The sequence below is a fragment of the Heptranchias perlo genome, chromosome 2 (genome assembly GCF_035084215.1).
Source record: "Heptranchias perlo isolate sHepPer1 chromosome 2, sHepPer1.hap1, whole genome shotgun sequence".
Classification (NCBI taxonomy): domain Eukaryota; kingdom Metazoa; phylum Chordata; class Chondrichthyes; order Hexanchiformes; family Hexanchidae; genus Heptranchias; species Heptranchias perlo.
In genome coordinates, this window is record NC_090326.1 from 31,347,741 (window position 1) to 31,370,047 (window position 22,307).

A 22,307-nucleotide genomic window follows, 5' to 3' on the forward strand; every position below is an offset into this window, starting at 1 on the left:
AACTGGGAGTGTTTCCCCCAGTACGGGAAACAGTCCCAGTTGTTTGTAAAATCCCAACCCTCCTAAAATATCTCGTTAATCAGGTCTGTAAACGACCTGAAATACCAAAATAAATACCTTAAATGGTACCCCGCCGGCTTTAATTGCCGTCGGGAGTCCCACATGCGGGGGCTGCGTGCGCAAGTAGGCGGGTTGGAGCCGGGCTCCTGCCCCGCCCCGTGAATCCCCAATTTTTGTGGCCCCCCCTGGCCAGGAACGCACCCGATCGCAGGTGCTAAAATCAACCTCATTGTCTGTGGTTGGCGAGGTTAAAAGAAAACACTCGGTGGAGAAATGGAAAAAGACAAGTTGGATGGGTGGTTGCTCATTTAAAATGCTACAGCAAATGCAAATCATACTTTGGTCCACTTCAGGTTCAGCTGCTTATATTGCAGAGTATATGATTATCTGTGCACCTCATGGGAGATAAAATAATATGATTTGAATGAACATTTCCATTGGCATCGGGCCACAAAAAGGCTAGTTAAGGTACAAGCTCTATGTAGTATTTTTTAAGACAGGTACTGTCTTCTACTAAAATTAACAAATATCACAATGACTACTAACCAGGCTGATTAGTGAAGTAATGCAGAGAATAGTTGAAATAATTTGGTTCTAATTGTGTGTAACTAAAAGTTCTCCCCATTCTAACCTTGGTGAGGCCTCAGTTAGAATACGGTATCCAGTTTTGATTCCCTCACATTATGGGGGATATTGAGGCTTTGGAAAGGGTGCAGGGCTAAGGGGAAAGAGCGGCGGTGGGGCGGGGGGGGGGGGGCCTAATTGGATAGCTCTTTCAAAGAGCCGGCACAGGCACAATGGGCCAAATGGCCTCCTTCATGTGGTAAGATTCTATGATTCTAGTATAAAATACTTTGAAATGTTTAAATTCCAATGATGTACCTGTGCTTAGGTTAGGAGCAATATGTTGTAACAAAGACTAGTTAATGAGGGCGATTCCATGATCAGGCTATCCTGGCAGGGAGCGGAGCCTGCAGGTTGGGAAAATACTGGCCTGCTGGGAGTGGGGATTGCGGAACCACACCTGACACCTGCAATGGTTTTATGGACTTCTCTACTCCCCTGTTCTGTACGTGTGTGAGAGGAAGAAACTAAGATCCAGGTAGGAAGGAAGATACTATTGGATAACTGGATTAATTTGATCAGCCCTCCTTCCCTACATATTGGTGGCTAATGGTTATTTTAGAATGTGGAATTTTACCATGCACTAAAACCATAGCCATTCAGATGGTTTGTTTTGCTTCACATATCTGCCAATATTTGATTCTGGATTGAACTGCAAAAATAAAATAAGCCGAATCTTTTAAGTCATCATTATATGGCTTGTCATGTTGCTGTAATTTAACTGTTTGATTTTCAAAGTCCCCAGAGATCAGGGGGGTAATTTTAACCCCAAAGAACAGGTGGGTGGGTGGTCAAAATTGTAGATTTTAGTAACAGGACCACAATCTGGGTTCAACGCACCCAGTTTTGGGTTTAACCCAGATTGGATGCACTCATGCAGCCGAAACCCCAAAGTTGCATCCCCTATTAATGCCTATGGGCGGATCGTTAACCGGGCAATTTACCTACTTGAAATACCTACAGTAGGTAATTTTTTGTGGATTCTGAACCTGAAACAAATTTTGCCTTAACTGCACGTGGCTTCTCAATCTCACCAGTGAAAAGGAGACAAGAGGGGCCGGATCCATCAGCTGAGTGCCTTTATTACACTGCTTGTGGGCCAGGAGGAGCAGGAGTGGTCACTCCAGGTCCAACAAGCTTACCTGCCTCAATCAGACCCCTGCCATCAGCCGCTCACTGCCCGCCCGATGTCCGTCCCCCCCCCGCACCGATGATCGATCCCCATCCCCCCCACGATTAGAGACCACCCTCCCCACCTCCAACTCTTCTGATGACTCTCGAACTCCAACTCTTCTGATGACTCGATCACCTCCCGGCCTGCGATCTTCTCCACGGTCCCACCCCTCCATGTTCTCCACGGCATCAGACCCCCCCCCCACCTTTCCCGGATTTCCTTCACAGACCACAATCACTGCACCCCCCCCCCCCTCAGATTCCCAGCTGCTTTCCCTCCCAACAGGCCGGCTGTCATGTGGAAAACCCGGAAGCAAAAATAATTACCTTCAATTGCAATTGCAGATTCCCACGCACTCAACTCACTTTCAGGTTTCCCACAAGAATATCTACCCACCCACTCAATTCCCGGCTCTAGGTCAAAATCATGCCCCAGGAATCAAAATCCAAATTGGTGCTGTTCAGTTAGTTACATCTCACGGACATATGCCAACTTTTGGCTCTCATCTCCACACATCACAAAAGCAAAGATTGCTCTTAGTGTCTTTCAGGTTAAGACTGGTTAGAGATATATCTCTTACAGACCAGAATCAGTTTTAGGCATCCATGAAGCCGATGGCTGCAGAGAGCCCATGTGCACGAGGTCTGCCGATAGATGCTCTGGGCTGGAGTTTACATTGTTCACAAGCATCCCATGGTCTATTTTCAAGGCCACGGAGACTTAAACTCTTTATTGACGGTCAACTGTAAGGATTACAGATATAAAGACAATAAATGCCCTGTCACACTGACACAAAGTTGGGGGATATAGTTAATACCAAGGAGGACTGTAACAAAATACTGGAAGACATTAATAAATTTGCAGAATGGGTGTGTAATTGGCAAATGAATTTCAATATAGATAAATGTGAGGTATTACATTTTGGTAGGAAGAATAAGGAGGCCACATACTGCTTGGATAATGAGTCTAAATGGGGTAGAGCAGCAGAGGGATCGGGGGTTAGAGATCCACAAATCACTAAAAGTAGCGATGCAGGTTGATAAGGTCATTTTAAAAAAAGCAAACCAAGCACTGGGGTTCATTTCTAGAGGGATAGAATTGAAAAGCAGAGAAGTTATGTTAAACTTTGTATAGAACTGAGTGCAGCGGGCACGGAGTGAACAACTTGAGAGTTTGTAAGTGTGGGAGTTTGGTGAAGTGGGGGAAGGAGGTGCTGCTTTACCTTGCTTTTCCTAACTTTTTCCGGAGAGCGGCGGCAAACCTGAGCAGCAGCAGCCCGAGAACTGGGATAAAAGCAGCATCAGACCTGCAACAAGAGAAAACTGCAGTGTGACGTCACAGGTGAGACGGGTAAGTGATTGGTAGCGACTGTGGGCTAAGTTTTAAGTTAATATATAGCATATAACTAAATTTTAAAAACTAAACTTAATTTAATTAATAAATTAAACGAGGTAAATAATTTGATTAACACTAAATTAATTAATTAAACAAATAAAATAATGGGAGAACAGGAGATGTGTTGCTGCTGCAATATGTGGGAGCTTGTAGACATTTTTGTCCAGGGCGACTACATCTGCAGTAAGTGTCAGCAGCTCGAGGAACTTCGGCTCCAAGTTGAGGAGCTGGAGTCTGAGCTGCAGACATTGCGAGACATTAGGGAGGGCGAAAGCTACCTGGACCTTTTGCTCCAGAAGGCAGCCACACCCCTTAGATTAAATACTTTAGAATTGACACGTGGTCAGGGACAGGAGAGTGTGACTGCGAGTGAGGCAGGTACGGGGATCCAGGAGGTAGTACTGCAGGAGCCTCAGTCCCTGCGCTTGTCCAATAGATTTGAGGTTCTTGCAACCCTTGTGGACAAGTGCAGTGACTGTGAGGAGGATGAGCAAACTGACCACGGCACCGTGGTACAGGAAGCCGTTCAAGTGGGGGGAGTAAAAAGGAAGGTGGTTGTAGCAGGCGACAGTATAGTTAGGGGGATAGATACTGTTCTCTGCAGCCAGGAGCTTGAGTCCCGAAGGCTATGTTGCCTACCCGGTGCCAGGGTTAAGGACATCTCCTCTGGGCTGGAGAAGAACTTGGAGTGGGAGGGGGAGGATCCAATTGTCCTGGTCCACATAGGTACCAACGACATAGGTAGGACTAAGAAAAAGGTTCTGCTGAGAGAGTTTGAGCAGCTAGGGACTAAATTAAAAAGAAGAACCACAAAGGTAATAATCTCTGGATTATTACCCGAGCCATGAGCAAATTGGCATAGGGTAAATAAGATCAGAGAGATGAATGCATGGCTCAAAGATTGGTGTGGGGGAAGTGGGTTTCGATTCGTGGGGCACTGGCATCAGTACTGGGGAAAGAGAGAGCTGTTCCATTGGGACGGACTACACTTGAACCATGCTGGGACCAGAGTTCTAGCGAATTGAATAACTAGGGAGGTAGATAGGGCTTTAAACTAAATAGTGGGGGGGGGGGGGGGATGAGGGCCCTGGTGGAGAGAAATCTAGAATGCTAAAGAGAAAAGACAAAGAAACAGTGCAGAAAAGTGATTGGGGTAAGGATAACCAGATTGTGTAAGGAAGGGACAGAGCCTACAAACAAAAGAATGCACTAACAAATAGGGTCTGGGTAAGAAAAAATGGTCAGAAGACAAATAGGGCCATAGTACAAAAAAATGTTAAGATGTTTAAAAATGTTAAAAAGACAAATCTAAAGGCACTGTATCTGAATGCACGAAGCATTCGTAATAAGGTAGACGAATTAACAGCGCAAATAGGTGTAAACGGATATGATATAATTGCGATTACGGAGACATGCCTGTAGGGTGACCAAGGCTGGGAGCTGAATAGTCAAGGGTATTCGATATTTAGGAGGGACAGGCAAAAAGGAAAAGGAGGTGGGGTGGTGTTGTTAGTAAAGGATGAAATCGGAGCAATAGTGAGAATGGATATTGGCTCAGAAAATCAAGATGTAGAATCAGTCTGGGAGGAGTTAAGGAGCACCAAGGGGTATAAAACTCTGGTGGGAGTTGTCTATAGGCCTCCAAACTGTAGTGGTAATGTAGGGGACTGCATCAAACAGGAAATTAGAGATGCGTGTAACAAGGGTACTACAGTAATCATGGGTGACTTTAATCTAAATATAGACTGGCCAAACCAAATTAGCAATAATACTGTGGAGGATGAATTTCTGGAGTGTGTACGAGATGGTTTTTTAGATCAGTACGTTGAGGAGCCAACCAGGGAACAGGCTATCCTAGATTGGGTATTCTGCAACAAGAAGGGGTTAATTAATAATTTTGTTGTGCGGGGTCCTTTAGGGAAGAGTGACCATAACATGATAGACTTCTTCATTAAGATGGAAAGTAAAGCAGTCCAATCTGAAACTAGAATTCTAAATCTAAACAAAGGAAATTACGAAGGTATGAGGAATGAGTTGGCTATGATAAATTGGGAAGCTTCATTAAAAGGCATGACGGTGGATAGGCAATGGCTAACATTTAAGGTATGAATGCATGAATTGCAACAATTATACATTCCTTTCTGGCACAAAAACACAAAAGGAAAAGCAGCCCAACCATGGCTAACAAAAGAAATTAAGGATAGTATTAGATCCAAAGAGGAGTCACATAAAGTTGCCCGAAAAAGTAGCAAGCCTGAGGATTGGGAGCAATTTAGAGTTTGGCAAAAAAGGACCAAGAGATTGATTAAGAGGGGAAAAATAGAGTATGAGAGTAAACTTGCAAGGAACATAAAAGTGTACTGTAAAAGCTCCTACAAGTATGTAAAAAGAAAAAGATTAGTGAAGACAAATGTAGGTCCCTCACAGTCAGAAACAGGAGACTTTATAATGGGGAACAGGGAAATGGCAGAGCAATTAAACAAATACTTTGGTTCTGTCATCACAGAAGAGGACACAAATAACTTCCCAGAAATGCTAGGGAACCAAGGGACTAGTGAGAAGGAGGAATTAAAGGAAATTAGTATTAGTAAATAAATAGTGCTGGAGAAATTAATGGGACTGAAAGCCGATAAGTCCCCAGGGGCTGATAATCTGCATTCCAGAGTACTGAAAGAGGTAGCCATGGAAATAGTGGATGCATTAGTTGTCATCTTCCAAAATTCTTTAGATTATGGAACAGTTCCTGCAGATTGGAGGGTGGCAAAAGTAACCCTACTATTTAAGAAAGGAGGGATAGAGAAAACACGGAACTATAGACCAGTTAGCATAAGATCAGTAGTAGGAAAAATGCTAGAGTCTATTATAAAGGATGTGATAACAGGACACTTAGAAAATATCAACGGGATTAGACAAAGTCAACATGGATTTATGAAAGGGAAATCATATTTGACAAACCTATTGGAGTTTTTTGCGGATGTAACTGGTAGAATAGATAAGGGAGAACCAGTGGATGTGATTTATTTGGATTTTCAGAAGGCCTTTGATAAAGTTCCACATAATAGGTTAGTGTGCAAAATTAAAGCACATGGGATTGGGGGTAATATACTGGCATGGATTGAAAATTGGTTAACGGACAAGAAACAGAAAGTAGGAATAAAGGGATCTTTTTCAGGGTGGCAGGCAGTGACTAGTGGGTATCGCAGGGATCAGTGCTAGGGCCCCAGCTATTCACAAATATATATTAATGATTTGGTGAGGGAACCAAATGTAATATTTTCAAGTTTGCTGACGACACAAAATGAGTTGGAATGGTGAGATGTGAGGAGGATGCAAAGAGGCTTCAAGGCGATTTAGACAAGTTGAGTGAGTGGGCAAATACAATGCAGATACAGTATAATGTGGATAAATGTGAAGTTATCCACTTCGGAAGGAAAGACAGAAAGGCAGAGTATTATTTAAATGGTGAGAGATTGGGGAATGTTGATGTACAAAGGGACCTGGGTGTCCTTGTACACCAGTCACTGAAAGCAAACATGCAGGTGCATCAAGCAGTTAGGAAGGCAAATTGTATGTTGGCCTTCATTGCAAGAGAATTTGAGTACAGGAGCAAGGATGGCTTACTGCAATTATAAAGGGCCTTGGTCAGACCACACCTGGAGTATTGTGTGCAGTTTTAGCCTCCTTACCTAAGAAAGGATATACTTGCCATAGAGAGAGTGCAGCAAAGGTTCACCAGGCTGATTCCTGGGATGGCAGGACTGTCGTGTGAGGGGAGATTGGGTCAACTCGGCCTGTATTCACTCGAGTTTAGAAGAATGAGAGGGGATCTCATTGAAACATATAAAATTCTGACAGGGCTAGACAGACTGGATGCAGGGAGCATGTTTCCCATGGCTGGGGGGGGGGGTGTCTAGAACGAGGGGTCACAGTCTCAGGATACAGGGTAGGACATTTACGACTGAAATTAGGAGAAATTTCTTCACTCAGAGGGTGGTGAACCTGTGGAATTCTCTACCACAGAAGGCTGTGGAGGACAAGTCACTGAATATATTTAAGAAGGAGCTAGATAGATTTCTAAACACAAAAGGCATCAAGGGGTATGGGGAGAGAACGGGAATATGGTATAGAGATAGAGGATCAGCCATGATCATATTGAATGGCGGAGCAGGCTTGAAGGGCTGAATGGCCTACTCGTGCTCCTATTTTCTACGTTTCTATGTTTTAACTTTGGTCAGGCCACACTTGGAATACTGTAAACAGTTCTGGTCTCCATATTATAAAAAGGATATAGAGGCACTGGAGAAGTGCAAAAAAGATTTACTAGGATGAAACCAGAACTGAGAGGTTATACCTATCAGGTAAGATTGAGCAGACTGGTGGTCTTTTCTCTAGAAAAGAGAAGATTGAGGGATGACCTGATAGAGGTCTTTTCGTTTATGAAAGGGTTTGATGGGGTAGACGTAGAGAAGATGTTTCCACTTGCGGGGGAGACCAGAAGTAGGGGTCATAAATATAAGATTGTCACTAATAAATCCAATAGGGAATTCAGGTGAAACTTCTTTACCCATAGAGTGGTTAGAATGTGGAACTCGCTACCACAAGGAGTAGTTGAGGCGACTAACATAGATGCATTTAAGGGGAAGCTAGATAAACACGAGGGAGAAAGGAATAGAAAGATATGCTGATAGGGTTAGATGAAATGGGGGGGGAGGAGGCTCGAGTAGAGCATAAACACTGGCATCGACCTGTTGGGCTGAATGGCCTGTTTCTGTGCTGTACATTCTATGTAATTCCATTGACTGGACAGGTAGGAAAGGCTACCAATCAATGACCAAATTATTTTTAAGTTTTCAAAGCTACCAGTCAGACACCCAATGACTACCACAAAACCAATCAAATCATTTGAACAATTTTTTTCCAAGCATTTTGGTCTGTCACTTTAAATGTGGACGAAGCCCATTATGTACTGATAAAAGTAACATTTATAACAATAAAGGATATAGACAATTTAACAAATCAGTGAAATATAATTAAAATTCCCTATTTATGTACCTGTGGACTGTTATAAATAGTTGCAATTTTTTTCCCCACAGTCCCTTCCCTCTCTCTGGCCTGATCTTGGGTTGTGGGCTAATCCTAGAGTTTAGTTTGCTCACCTGGGCCGTGATGATTTTTGTAAAGCATCTGGACATTAGCAACCTAACTGCAACTACTGAGTTTCCTGCGGCTAGTTCTAACCTGTACTTTATACAAGGTTATACAGGTTATTGTATTCGTCATAATTGGATAATTTTGGAGAGAAAGGCTTAAATTTAATTGAATTGTTCCAAAGAGAATTGAGGTCCAGCCACCTCTGAGCCCAAATCCAAGGACTCCTCCATCCCACAGCAAAACCACAGCATTTACTCCAATCCTGATGCAGCAGAGGACGTGCAAGATTGGCTCAGGCTAGGGCTGCAGGCTTGTGGCAGGGAAAGGCACGGGAAAAAGGATGTGGGGAGGCTGTAATCGATCCCATGAGAATGAAGGCTTAGCAGAAGCAGCTGCAGGAGGTGTCAGGGGAATTGCCTCAAATTCCATCCCAAATGCAACCACCAACTCTTAGTGTGCTCCCAAGCCCAGCCCTCAAATCTTTCAGAACCACCCAGCCTCCACATTGCTTCCAATCCCTCGCCCCCTCTGACCCCTGTCAAGTATTGCCAAAACCTTCTGCCAGTGTTTTCAGTCCCAAGTTTCCCAGTGACACCTGAACCTAGAGTGCTCCCAGACCCCAGTGCTTTCTGATGAAACCACACTTGCTCTCAGAATCCCCAATGTTCCCAGAGCCTTCCCTCTTCCTGCCTCTTAAATACCCTACACTACAGTCTCCCTTCATAAATTGTTCAAAGAAAATTTCTGTTCCCAAGCCTCAAATGCCTGTCTCCTAGACCTCATCTCTTACAAGTAGGCTCTGGTCCCCCTACCTCCCACTTCCTCTCATGCCATGGCCCCTTTATCTCGCATAACAAATTCAGGTCCCACCGACCTCTCACTTCCTCCCTACTAAGCCTTCGTCCCACATTCTGTCTCAGCCATACAACACTCAGTAGCTCCCGGGCAGCCTCTCCCACCTGATCCAATCGATGGATCAGTATCTTCAGGGTATGGTAGCATAGTGGTTATGTTACTGGACAAGTAATCCAGAGGCCTGGACGAATAATCTGGAGTTATGAGTTCAAATCCTGCCACGGCAGCTGGGGAATTTAAATTCAATTAATTAAATAAAATCTGGAATTAAAATACCAGTATCAGTAATGGTGGCCATGAAACTACCGGATTTCGTAAAAACCCATCTGGTTCACTAATGTCCTTTAGGGAAGGAAACCTGCTGTCCTTACCTGGTCTGGTCTGGCCTATATGTGACTCCAGACCTACAGCAATGTGGTTGATACTTAATTGTCCTCTGAAATGGCCGAGTAAGCCATTCAGTTGTAAAATCTCGCTAAAAAAAGTCACAATAAGAATAAAACTGGATGGACCATAGAATCATAGAAGTTTACAACATGGAAACAGGCCCTTTGGCCCAACATGTCCATGTCACCCAGTTTATACCACTAAGCTAGTCCCAATTGCCTGCACTTGGCCCATATCCCTCTATACCCATGTAACTGTCCAAATGCTTTTTAAAAGATAAAATTGTACCCGCCTCTACTACTGCCTCTGGCAGCTCGTTCCAGACACTCACCACCCTTTGAGTGAAAAAATTGCCCCTCTGGACCCTTTTCTATCTCTCCCCTCTCACCTTAAATCTATGTCCCCTCGTTATAGACTCCCCTACCTTTGGGAAAAAAAATTGACTATCTACCTTATCTATGCCCCTCATTATTTTATAGACTTCTATAAGATCACCCCTAAACCTCCTACTCTCCAGGGAAAAAAGTCTCAGTCTATCCAACCTCTCCCTATAAGTCAAACCATCAAGTCCCAGTAGCATCCTAGTAAATCTTTTCTGCACTCTTTCTAGTTTAATAATATCCTTTCTATAATAAGGTGACCAGAACTGTACACAGTATTCCAAGTGTGACCTTACTAATGTCTTGTACAACTTCAACAAGACATCCCAACTCCTGTATTCAATGTTCTGACCAGTGAAACCAAGCATGCTGAATGCCTTCTTCACCACCCTATCCACCTGTGACTCCACTTTCAAGGAGCTATGAACCTGTACTCCTAGATCTCTTTGTTCAATAACTCTCCCCAACGCCCTACCATTAACGGAGTAGGTCCTGGCCTGATTCAATCTACCAAAATGCATCACCTCACATTTAACTAAATTAAACTCCATCTGCCATTCATCGGCCCACTGGCCCTATTTATCAAGATCCCGTTGCAATCCTAGATAACCTTCTTCACTGTCCACAATGCCACCAATCTTGGTGTCATCTGCAAACTTACTAACCATGCTTCCTAAATTCTTATCCAAATCATTAATATAAATAACAAATAACAGCGGACCCACCACCGATCCCTGAGTCACACCGCTGGTCACAGGCCTCCAGTTTGAAAAACAACCCTCTACAACCACCCTCTGTCTTCTGTTATCAATCCAATTTTGTATCCAATTGGCTACCTCACCTTGGATCCCGTGAGATTTAACCTTATGTAACAACCTACCATGCGGTACCTTGTCAAAGGCTTTGCTAAAGTCCATGTAGACCACGTCTTCTGCACAGCCCTCATCTATCTTCTTGGTTACCCCTTCAAAAAACTCAATCAAATTCGTGAGACATGATTTTCCACTCACAAAACCATGCTGACTGTTCCTAATCAGTCCCTGCCTCTCCAAATGCCTGTAGATCCTGTCTCTCAGAATACCCTCTAACAACTTACCCACTACAGATGTCAGGCTCACCGGTTTGTAATTCCCAGGCTTTTCCCTGCCGCCCTTCTTAAACAAAGGCACAACATTTGCTACCCTCCAATCTTCAGGCACCTCACCTGTAGCTGTCGATGATTCAAATATCTCTGCTAGGGGACCCGCAATTTCCTCCCTAACCTCCCATAACGTCCTGGGATACATTTCATCAGGTCCCAGAGATTTATCTACCTTGATGCGCGTTAAGACTTCCAGCACCTCCCTCTCTGTAATATGTACACTCCTCAAGACATCACTATTTATTTCCCCAAGTTCCCTAACATCCATGCCTTTCTCAACCGTAAATACCGATGTGAAATATTCATTTAGGATCTCACCCATCTCTTGTGGTTCCGCACATAGATGACCTTGTTGATCCTTAAGAGACCATCTAGGCACTGGACACGACAAAGGCAAACCAAGCCCAGTCGACCCTGCAAAGTCCTCCTCATTCACATCTGGGGACTTGTGCCAAAATTGGGAGAGCTGTCCCACGGACTAGTCAAGCAACAGCCTGACGTAGCCATACTCACAGAATCATACCTTTCAGCCAATGTCCCAGACTTTTCCAGCACCATCCATGGGTAGGACAGACCCACCAGAGGTGGTGGTACAGTGACATACAGTCAGGAGGGGGTGGCCCTGGGAATCCTCAACATTGACTCCGGACCCCATGAAATCTCATGGCATCAGGTCAAACGTGGGCAAGGAAACCTCTTGCTGATTACCACCTACCGTCCTCCCTCATCTGATGAATCAGTCCTCCTCCCTGTTGAACACCACTTGGAGGAAGCACTGAGGGTAGCCAGGGCACAGAATGTACTCTGGGTGGGGGACCTCAATATCCATCACCAATAGTGGCTCGGTAGCACCACTACTGACCGAGTTGGCTGAGTCCTGAAGGACACAGCTGCCAGACTGGGCCTGCGGCAGGTGGTGAGGGAAAAACCTACTTGACCTCATCCTCACCAATCTACCTGTCGCAAATGCATCTGTCCATGATAGTATTGGCAGGAGTGATCACCGCACAGTCCTCGTGGAGATGAAGTCCCATCTTCGCACTGAGGACACCATCCAACATGGTGTGTGGCACTACCACCGTGCTAAATGGGATTCAGAACAGATCCAGCAGCTCAAAACTGGGCATCCAAGAGGTGCTGTGGGCCATCAGCAGCAGCAGAATTGTATTCCAGCACAATCTGTAACCTCATGGCCCAGCATATTCCTCACTTTACCATTACCAACAAGCCAGGGGATCAACCCTGGTTCAATGAGGAGTGTAGAAGAGCATGCCAGGAGCAGCACCAGGTGTATCTAAAAATGAGGTGCCAACCTGTTGAAGCTACAACTCAGGACTACATACATGCTAAACAGCGGAAGCAACATGCTATAGACAGAGCTAGGCGATTCCACAACCAACGGATCAGATCAAAGCTCTGCAGTCCTTCCACATCCAGTCGTGAATGGTGGTAGACAATTAAACAACTAACGGGAGGAGGAGGCTCTGCAAACATCCCCATCCTCAATGATGGTGGAGTCCAGCACGTGAGTGCAAAAGACAAGGCTGAAGCGTTTGCAACCATCTTCAGCCAAAAGTGCCGAGTCGATGATCCATCTCGGCCTCCTCCCGATACCCCACCATCACAGAAGCCAGTCTTCAGCCAATTCGATTCACTCCACGTGATATCAAGAAACGGCTGAGTGCACGGGATACAGCAAAGGCAATGGGCCCCGACAACATCCCAGCTGCAGTGCTGAAGACTTGTGCCCCAGAACTAGCTGCACCTCTATCCAAGCTGTTCCAGTACAGCTACAACACTGGCATCTACCCGACAATGTGGAAAATTGCCCAGGTATGTCCTGTCCACAAAAAGCAGGACAAATCCAATCCAGCCAATTACCATCCCATCAGTCTACTCTCAATCATCAGCAAAGTGATGGAAGGTGTCGTCGACAGTGCTATCAAGCGGCACTTACTCACCAATAACCTGCTCACCGATGCTCAGTTTGGGTTCCGCCAGGACCACTCGGCTCCAGACCTCATTACAGCCTTGGTCCAAACATGGACAAAAGAGATGAATTCCAGAGGTAAGGTGAGAGTGACTGCCCTTGACATCAAGGCAGCATTTGACCGAGTGTGGCACCAAGGAGCCCTAGTAAAATTGAAGTCAATGGGAATCAGGGGGAAAACTCTCCAGTGGCTTGAGTCATACCTAGCACAAAGGAAGATGGTAGTGGTTGTTGGAGGCCAATCATCTCAGCCTCAGGGCATTGCTGCAGGAGTTCCTCATGGCAGTGTCTTTGGCCCAACCATCTTCAGCTGCTTCATCAATGACCTCCCCTCCATCATAAGGTCAGAAATAGGGATGTTCTCTGATGATTGCACAGTGTTCAGTCCCATTCGCAACCCCTCAGATAATGAAGCAGTCCGAGCCCGCATGCAGCAAGACCTGGACAACATCCAGGCTTGGGCTGATAAGTGGCAAGTAACATTCGCACCGGACAAGTGCCAGGCAATGACCATCTCCAACAAGAGAGAGTCTAACCACCTCCCCTTAACATTCAACGGCATTACCATCGCCGAATCCCCCACCATCAACGTCCTGGATGTCACCATTGACCAGAAACTTAACTGGACCAGCCACATAAATACTGTGACTACAAGAGCAGGTCAGAGGCTGGGTATTGTGTGGCAAGTGACTCACCTCCTGACTCCCCAAAACCTTTCCACCATCTACAAGGCACAAGTCAGGAGTGTGATGGAATACTCTCCACTTGCCTGGATGAGTGCAGCTCCAACAACACGCAAGAAGCTCGACACTATCCAGGACAAAGCAGCCCGCTTGATTGGCACCCCATCCACCACCCTAAACATTCACTCCCTTCACCACCGGCGCACAGTGGCTGCAGTGTGTACCATCCACAGGATGCACTGCAGCAACTCGCCAAGGCTTCTTCGACAGCACTCTGAAACCCGCGACCTCTACCACCTTGAAGGACAAGAGCAGCAGTTACATGGGAACAACACGACCTGCACGTTCCCCTCCAAGTCACACACCATCCCGACTTGGAAATATATCGCCGTTCCTTTATCGTCGCTGGGTCAAAATCCTGGAACCCCCTTCCTAACAGCACTGTGGGAGAACCTTCACCACATGGATTGCAGCGGTTCAAGAAGGCGGCTCACCACCACCTTCTCAAGGGCAATTAGGGATGGGCAATAAATGCTGGCCTCGCCAGCGACGCCCACATCCCATGAACGAATAAAAAAAACCTCTGACATAGTACAGGTTAGTGTACTATCTTGCTATCTACAGGTTAGTGTACTATCTTACTATGTACAGGTTAGTGTACAATCTTGCTACGTACAGGTTAGTGTGCTACCTCGCTATGTACAGGTTAGAGTACTATCTCGCTACGTACATTGAACTTTAAAAAAGGTGAGATAGAAATTGAGTACAGAGAAATTGGGAGACATGCAAGAGAGGAGACATGTGGAAGGAGGGAGACTTGCACAAAAGACTGAGAGAAAGGGTTTGAAAAAGAATGAGAAATATAAAGATAGGTACCAAAATGGAAAATGTGTGTGATAAGCATAGAGAGAGAGAAAAAAAACAAGTGAAATAGAAGACTGAAAGATAGAGTGTTAGATTCAGAGAAGAAAAGAATGGCAGTTCTAGTACATCACAATAATTCAGCAACAGCTAAGCTCTACTTGTTAAAAGATTATATTATACTCAATTTCCAAGATTAGGATATAGTCAGCAAGGTTAGTTTACAACAATAACTTGCATTTATATAGCACCTTTAACGCAGTAAAACGTCCCATGTACAGCTGACAAGTTAATAGTTTTGAATAGCCAGTTTATCAGATATATTAAAAGTCTAGTTATTTCAGCTTATTGCTTAAAAGCTCACTGCATTAGAAAAGATTCCCAGATCTTATATAACCTCATCCTCCTGAGTCAGTGTAGTCGGATTGATGATCTCACTTCCTTCTGGAATGTCAAGTCCTCTTCCCAAGAGATCAGAATTATGAATTTCTGTCTGTCATCATAGGAGTTTAGCCTTTTTCCGCTGTCTGTTCTCTCTGACAGCATTAACCTTTCTCTTGTTGTCAGAAACATAACTCTTATATACAAGTGATATGCTGAATTATTTGCCTACCTCTTGCTGGTAGAGTTTTTGAGTTTCTCTGAATCATCTCAATCATTCTCTCACAAAAGTATTATTTCCATTTTTTCATTGGCTTCTTTGATCAACTTCCCTGCTATTTTGTGTCAAAGACATTATCTATGATACCTTTGATTTTCAAAGTGAACTCCTTTGATATCAATTATTTACATACTGACTAATTGGAATGATACACCTCATGGCAAGGATTCCCTTATTTGGTGACAATACCTTAGACAGGCACATGTCAAGAATTTATAATGAACAGATTTTAATTACTTGAGAAAAGCCAGATCTGCAAACTCTTTGCCTGGTTTTAAATAATTGTGGTAAGACAATCCAGATAAGCATTAGCTCACTCCCAGCTCCAGTTGTGAAAACTCCTTTCACTTTCTGTGGTCTTAAATCATGGCCCAAGATAGTACCAGCCTAGCATAGCTCTTCTTTAGGTCATTCGAGGCCTTTCTTACCTTTACATAATTCTCCATTCAACCTTGACCAGCCTGAGTATGCCTAGCTTGATGTGACACAGATGCTAATTGTGAAAGATCTTTTGCCCAGATATCTTGAAACACCCATGGTTGTTCGCACTAACTCTTACCGTTTCCCAGTGTTCAGCCGGATTGTTGCAAACACCATTTTTAGGACACCACTGGGCACCTTTAAGGCACTTTTCCCACAGTGTAAAGTATAATTTGGGCACAGCACAGGGAGGAAAATCTGGGAGATTGGCTCATACTCCCATAATGAACTTTCCTTCCATTTAAATTAATGGAAGAAACCCTGACGGCATGCAATCCTCCCCAGGTGCTACAGGCCAAAATCTATCCGATTCAGTAAGGGGAGGAGTAATGGACGGACCATTCCCCATACTCCCAAATATGCGGCCCCGCCAGAATTGTCTAGTGTGACGCCGTGCTCACGGGCACGTAGAAGTCTCAGTGGGTTTTACCTCAAATACAGAGGGCGCAGCTCGGGCAGGCTGAGAGCGGAGAGGCAGCAGGTTTAACGTTGACTTGAGGAATTTACACATTTAACAAATGTGGGGGATCCCGCTGATTACTGTCTGCCAGTACAGAGCCCCTGAACGCTGCAGGAGGCATCGCTTGACTTGCTCCAGGCTCCCCTCCGGCACATCGCCGCCTTTCGGAACACGTTTCTGGGAGGGAGGGTGTGCTGAGAATTGGGGAATGCGCTTTCCAAAAGACCCAAGGTGCGAATATTCTTGGTGCCCAGGTTCCCAACAAATCTTAATTCAGCTCTGTATTGAGTGTTGGATGGTATAATCTCCAGCTCTCATGTATCTTCTAACTATGAGAGATCCACTAACTAAATGAAAGGAAATTCCCAGCACTCACTACACTTTCTCACCTTTTGGCCCTTTCTTAATTTGAACCCCCAGATGTAATGCTCTCACTCTGGACAGTCCCTGGATAGTCTATCCTCAGATTCACTTTCCAGAGTTTAGTTAGCTATATGCCAGTTCTCACTCTAGAAAAACTAGACTAAAATACGTGGACCCGTATTCATACAAATAGGATCAGGAAAGAAAATAGTTAACATATTATGTGAATCAGATCTGGTCGAATAGCCTCCTGGTCGCTCCTATAAATGTGTAACCCGTGCTCCTTTAGCTGTTTTTCGCAGCGCACCGAACGCGACGGTTTCCACAGAACCCTGGCACAGCAGCTTCGCTAGGAGGTAGCTATGTATTTATCAGCACTTCGCCTAAACTAATTTTACTAAGTAAGAGAAGGGGGAAGAGAGCATCGATGAAATTGAATTCAACCGGGTTTTAAAGTTTGAATTTCCATACAAGTGTTTGTTGGTAAAAGCCCTGAAATCGAATGGCGGATTGTCAATTTTGTGTTCAGATTTCATTGATTTATTTCCCCAGTGGGGCAAATTTCTTTATTCATACGAATTTGGAAGATTGTTTTATCTAACATCCTCACATATCAAAGCGCACTCTCTAATTAAGTGTTGCATTTTGTGCTCTCTCTTTGCTCTCCTTTTCCTAAACCCTTACTATGTTTTATCAATCAAATTCCTTCTCAATCGCCTTATTTTTTAACTGCCAGGAGCACAGTATGGGTGTAAATAGTACATCATATAAATAATTTACAATAATATAAATAAACCCTTTCTGCTGCATTGTAATCTCAGTGATCACTGCGCCGTGCTTTAAAAGTAATGGAAAACCAAGTAAATTGCAGGAACAGCGTCTACTGCTGGCATTTAACACTTTTTGAAGTTTTCCACCATTTTCAAACACAATACACTGAAAGGAAAACAGTAAATATTTAATCTATCTCAAGAAATGATGTTTTTTCCACTGGGTGAAATAACAATGATCGGGTATGAATTAGCTCCAGCAGAGATCAACTGTTGACCTTGGGGAAAATAGTTCAAGTGCCCTTTTGGTCTACATGGGAGTCAAGCCTCCCAGATACACAAAACTTGTTGGTTTGATTAAGATTTTCTCTACCAGTAGACATCATCAGCCAATTTCGATGTTTTCTACATCTGTCTTCATATCTATTTTGCAGCCAATATTGTAAATTCTAGAAGTGATGGTTCATAACCCTTCTAATGTACTTTCAAAGTATTCTTAACCTGTAATCCTAATACTGTAGCTTCTACCTCTAGGTCATCTGAATCTGTGCAGTATTTACAGGCTTGATCATTGGACATGCCTTGTGGAAAACTTAATTACCTATTATCCACAAAGCATTAACTCCAAACACTTATTTTCAGACAAGTAAGAATTTATTAAGAAACTTGTACAAGTGGAAGCTGTGTTCTAAGACAATGGTTAGAACCACCTCTTCGCTGAGCAGAGGAAGCGGTTAACTTTTATATAGTTCAATTAGCAATGTCTGAATATGGGCGTACATGTACACTCTCATTGGTTCAAGTGGTTAGTCAATCAAGCAGGTGTGGAAAACTATAAAGACCACATTAATGTAGAAATACATGAACAGCCACTTGACCATAAAAGAGAAAAGCATGATGGGTATTTGACCAATGTTAACTCCTTGACTCCCATACATAGGGTAGTTACAATTTCTCACACACACACACAGAAAGACACAATTGTCCTTCGTAAGTTGATAATTAGGTTGGCTGTGCAGGTGCTTGGTACAGTCTGGCCTTCCCTCCCCCCCCCCCTGTAGATAAGGACATGCTGGCTTATAAAATAATGAGAATACAGTTCTTGAAGAGGCCATGTAGCCTTGATACTGACTTCATCCCTGTGATCAGCTAGCTTCGGAATTTAGGGAGGCAGGGTTCTCTCATGCCTGCAAAGCCTACGTGCCAAAGCAGGAATGAGCTATGGAGTCCAGAGGAGGCAGGTTCCCTATTTTTGATTGACTAACCACTTGACCACTGAGAGTGTACGTGTACGCCCATATTCAATGATAGACATTACTGAAATAAGTGTATAAAAGATAAACGTTTCTTTGTTTGAATTGAAGTCGTAGTCTCAACCGTTGCTTGAGCTACCTTCCAACTTGTACAAGTTTCTTAATAAATTCTTACTTGTCTAAATTAAGTGTTTGGAGTTAATGCATTGTGTATAATAGGTAATTAAGTTTTCGACAGTTTCTTGGAGGTTCCACCGAGATCGCTTGTGATCTCCGGTCAGTACGGATACAAGTTGTCTGTACGAACCCAGAAACACAGCGATTGGACAAGTAAATGCATTAACTGACATGACTAATTCTTCTGTTTGCCTTTAGGAATTGGAAGGCGATCATAGGAAATGTGTTTTGTATAGACAAGGAAAGAAAAAGGGGACAGAGTGTGACGCGCGACAGATTACTCGATATTGTCAGCTGCGGTGTTGTAGTAACGGGCTGAGAGAGAGCAATAACGGAGTAGATCTGTGATACCGGTGATACTAGACTGAAGTTGAGGTTGCTGTATGGGACCGATAGACTGTCAGCTCCTAGTGATTAGAGGCGCCAGAAAAGAGGTAAACCAGTTTACAGACTTGTTTAAAAATTCTTAGTGTGAAGTTGTAATTTGGACAAGCGCAGACTAGATGTTGCGTAATTCGGAAAAGTGTGAAATTGCAAGTCTGTAGTGGCGACAAACGCAGACTGATGTGGATGTCGTGGATTCGGAAAAGTGTGAAATTCTGGTTTACCTGAATTAAGTGTTTAGGTAGAAACACTGATAGTGCTCAAGGGAAGGAGCACTTTTTTAAAAAAAATCTTGCGTAAGTCAGCTGATTCAACTAAGTGCAGACGTTTCTTTCACACACCGTCTTGTCCAATCAGTTGAATTATCAATATAGAATTGTGATAGTTAAGATAGGTCTTGATTGTTGTGTAATTACAGTGTGGAGGATTGTATAAACTATAAGCCATGGGCGCCAACGCTAGCAAAATCCCTCCAAAGGGAACACCTGCTGCTTACATGTACAGAGACTTTGGGAGGGAGGCAACTGACGAGTTGATAGTTTGACCAAAACTAAGAAATATCCCTTTCCCGAAGACGGTACATTTAAAAATGGATAGAATTAAGTGACTAGAAAAATGTTTAAAAGACAGAGGCCCGAAAAAGAAAGGTTCTGTTGTTTTAGTGTACTGTCCCTTTTAAAAAGCCTGTCTTGATCAGTGTTTTTTTTTGTCGGTGTTGTGGGCCACGCCCCCTCTTACTGCGTCTTACGTGTTTTCTTCTTTTGTGTGATGTATCTGTCTTGTCTTGTGTTTAATTCTGATATTGCTGAATTAAAATTGGAGTTATTGAGGTTAAGTGACCTATTAAATTCTGGTTCTTATAAAATGTGAGCATCTTAAATTCCAGACATGGGATCTTCTAAAAAATTGGCATTTTGAATTTTTATCTTGTGATTGGCTGTGGTTTTAAAAAAGAGGTTTAAAAAAAAAATTAATGGGACAGATTAAAAAAAAAAGCTATCTGGTATCACCGTGATAGGAAAAGTCGGAAAGCTGGAACAGCTCGGAGCGTTGATTATAATCACACCCACTAAAAGTATGTAGAAAAAAAAATTAATTGGACAGCAAATTATAAAACTTATGAAGCAATGTGAAGGTTGATCAGTACCTAAAACAAAAGTTGATATAAACTAAAATGTACGATGGGAGATGTTATTTCCCGGTATGAATTTTTAAAAAGAATTTATGTGCAAATTACGTTGACGTATGCTGAGAACGCTGCGTGAATCTGATATCTGACTCCGTCGGTTTGTTAAAAAGTTAACCCTTCCAAGGACACCAACATCTGTTTTCAATTCACCAAGACAAAATGAGGTTTAATTGTAAAAAAAAAAGTACAGATTTAGAGAATTACAAGTTACAGTTGCAGGATGATCTCTACTTATAAATTAAACTGATCTTTGAAGCATTTTGTGCTATTGTGATTGATCAAACACTATGATTAAAATAAATCTCAAAAATAGTGTGCAAAAAATATAGTGTACACAAGAGCAAGTTAAGATTAACCCCTTCCATCCCAAGAAGCCAGACTGTCATGCCAAGAGCAGTTCAAACAGATAGAAATGACCCAGTCGGTTGAGAACTGTTTGAGGCTAACCATTACACAGGTGAACATGAGGTAACAATTGGTATAGGTTATATTATTAAAATTGACCCAATTACTCAGAAGTGCCAAAGGCTACAATTGACTGAAATATAAGTTTACACACAGACAATGCTACAGTGAAAAAAAATTGATAAGAAAGGAATGTAAAACAAATCATAGAAAAGAAAGCATAGGTTAGACAATTGGAAGTCCATTACTTGAGCTATGTACTGACACAGGGTACTAAACGCCTATCAGTTTTACCCCGCCACAGTTTGAATTGAAGTCGTAGTCTCAACCGTTGCTTGAGCTACCTTCCAACTTGTACAAGTTTCTTAATAAATTCTTACTTGTCTAAATTAAGTGTTTGGAGTTAATGCATTGTGTATAATAGGTAATTAAGTTTTCGACACAGGGAGCCTGCCTCCTCTGGACTCCATAGCTCATTCCTGTTTTGGCATGTAGCAGGCTTCACAGGCATGAGAACACAACCTCCCTAAATTCCAAGCTGGTTAATCAGTAGGGCTGAAGTCAGAATCAAGGCTACATGGCCTCTCAAGAAACTGTATTCTCATTATATTATAAGCCAGCAATACCCTTATCTGCATGGGGGGAGGGGGGAGGCCAGACAGTACCAAGCACCTGGACAGCCAACTTAATTATCAACGTACCAAGGACAATTGTGTCTTTCTGTGTGTGTGAGTGTGAAATTGTAACTACCCCATGTATGAGAGTCAAGGAGTTAACATTGGTCAAATACCCATCATGCTTTTCTCTTTTTTATGGTCAAGTAACTGTTCACGTATTTCTACATTAATGTGGTCTTTATAGTTTTCCACATCAATGACTTCAGAGGCAACTTTTTGGTCATTATTAATCTGTTATTTAGGAAGATTTGTTTTAGAAGGATGCCAGAAGACCGACAAAGCGATCAATTTTATAATTTTTTAAAATTCGTTCATGGGATGTGGACGTCGCTGGCGAGGCCGGCATTTATTACCCATCCCTAATTGCCCTTGAGAAGGTGGTGGTGAGCCGCCTTCTTCAACCGCTGCAGTCTGTGTGGTGAAGGTTCTCCCACAGTGCTGTTAGGGAGTTCCAGGATTTTGACCCAGCGACGATGAAAGCACGGCGATATATTTCCAAGTCGGATGGTGTGTGACTTGGAGGGGAACGTGCAGGTGGTGTTGTTCCCATGTGTCTGCTGCTCTTGTCCTTCTAGGTGGTAGAGGTTGCGGGTTTGGGAGGTGCTGTCGAAGAAGCCTTGGCGAGTTGCTGCAGTGCATCCTGTGGATGGTACACACTGCAGCCACAGTGCGCCGGTGGTGAAGGGAGTGAATGTTTAGGGTGGTGGATGGGGTGCCCAATCAAGCGGGCTGCTTTGTCCTGGATGGTGTGGAGCTTCTTGCGTGTTGTTGGAGCTGCACTCATCCA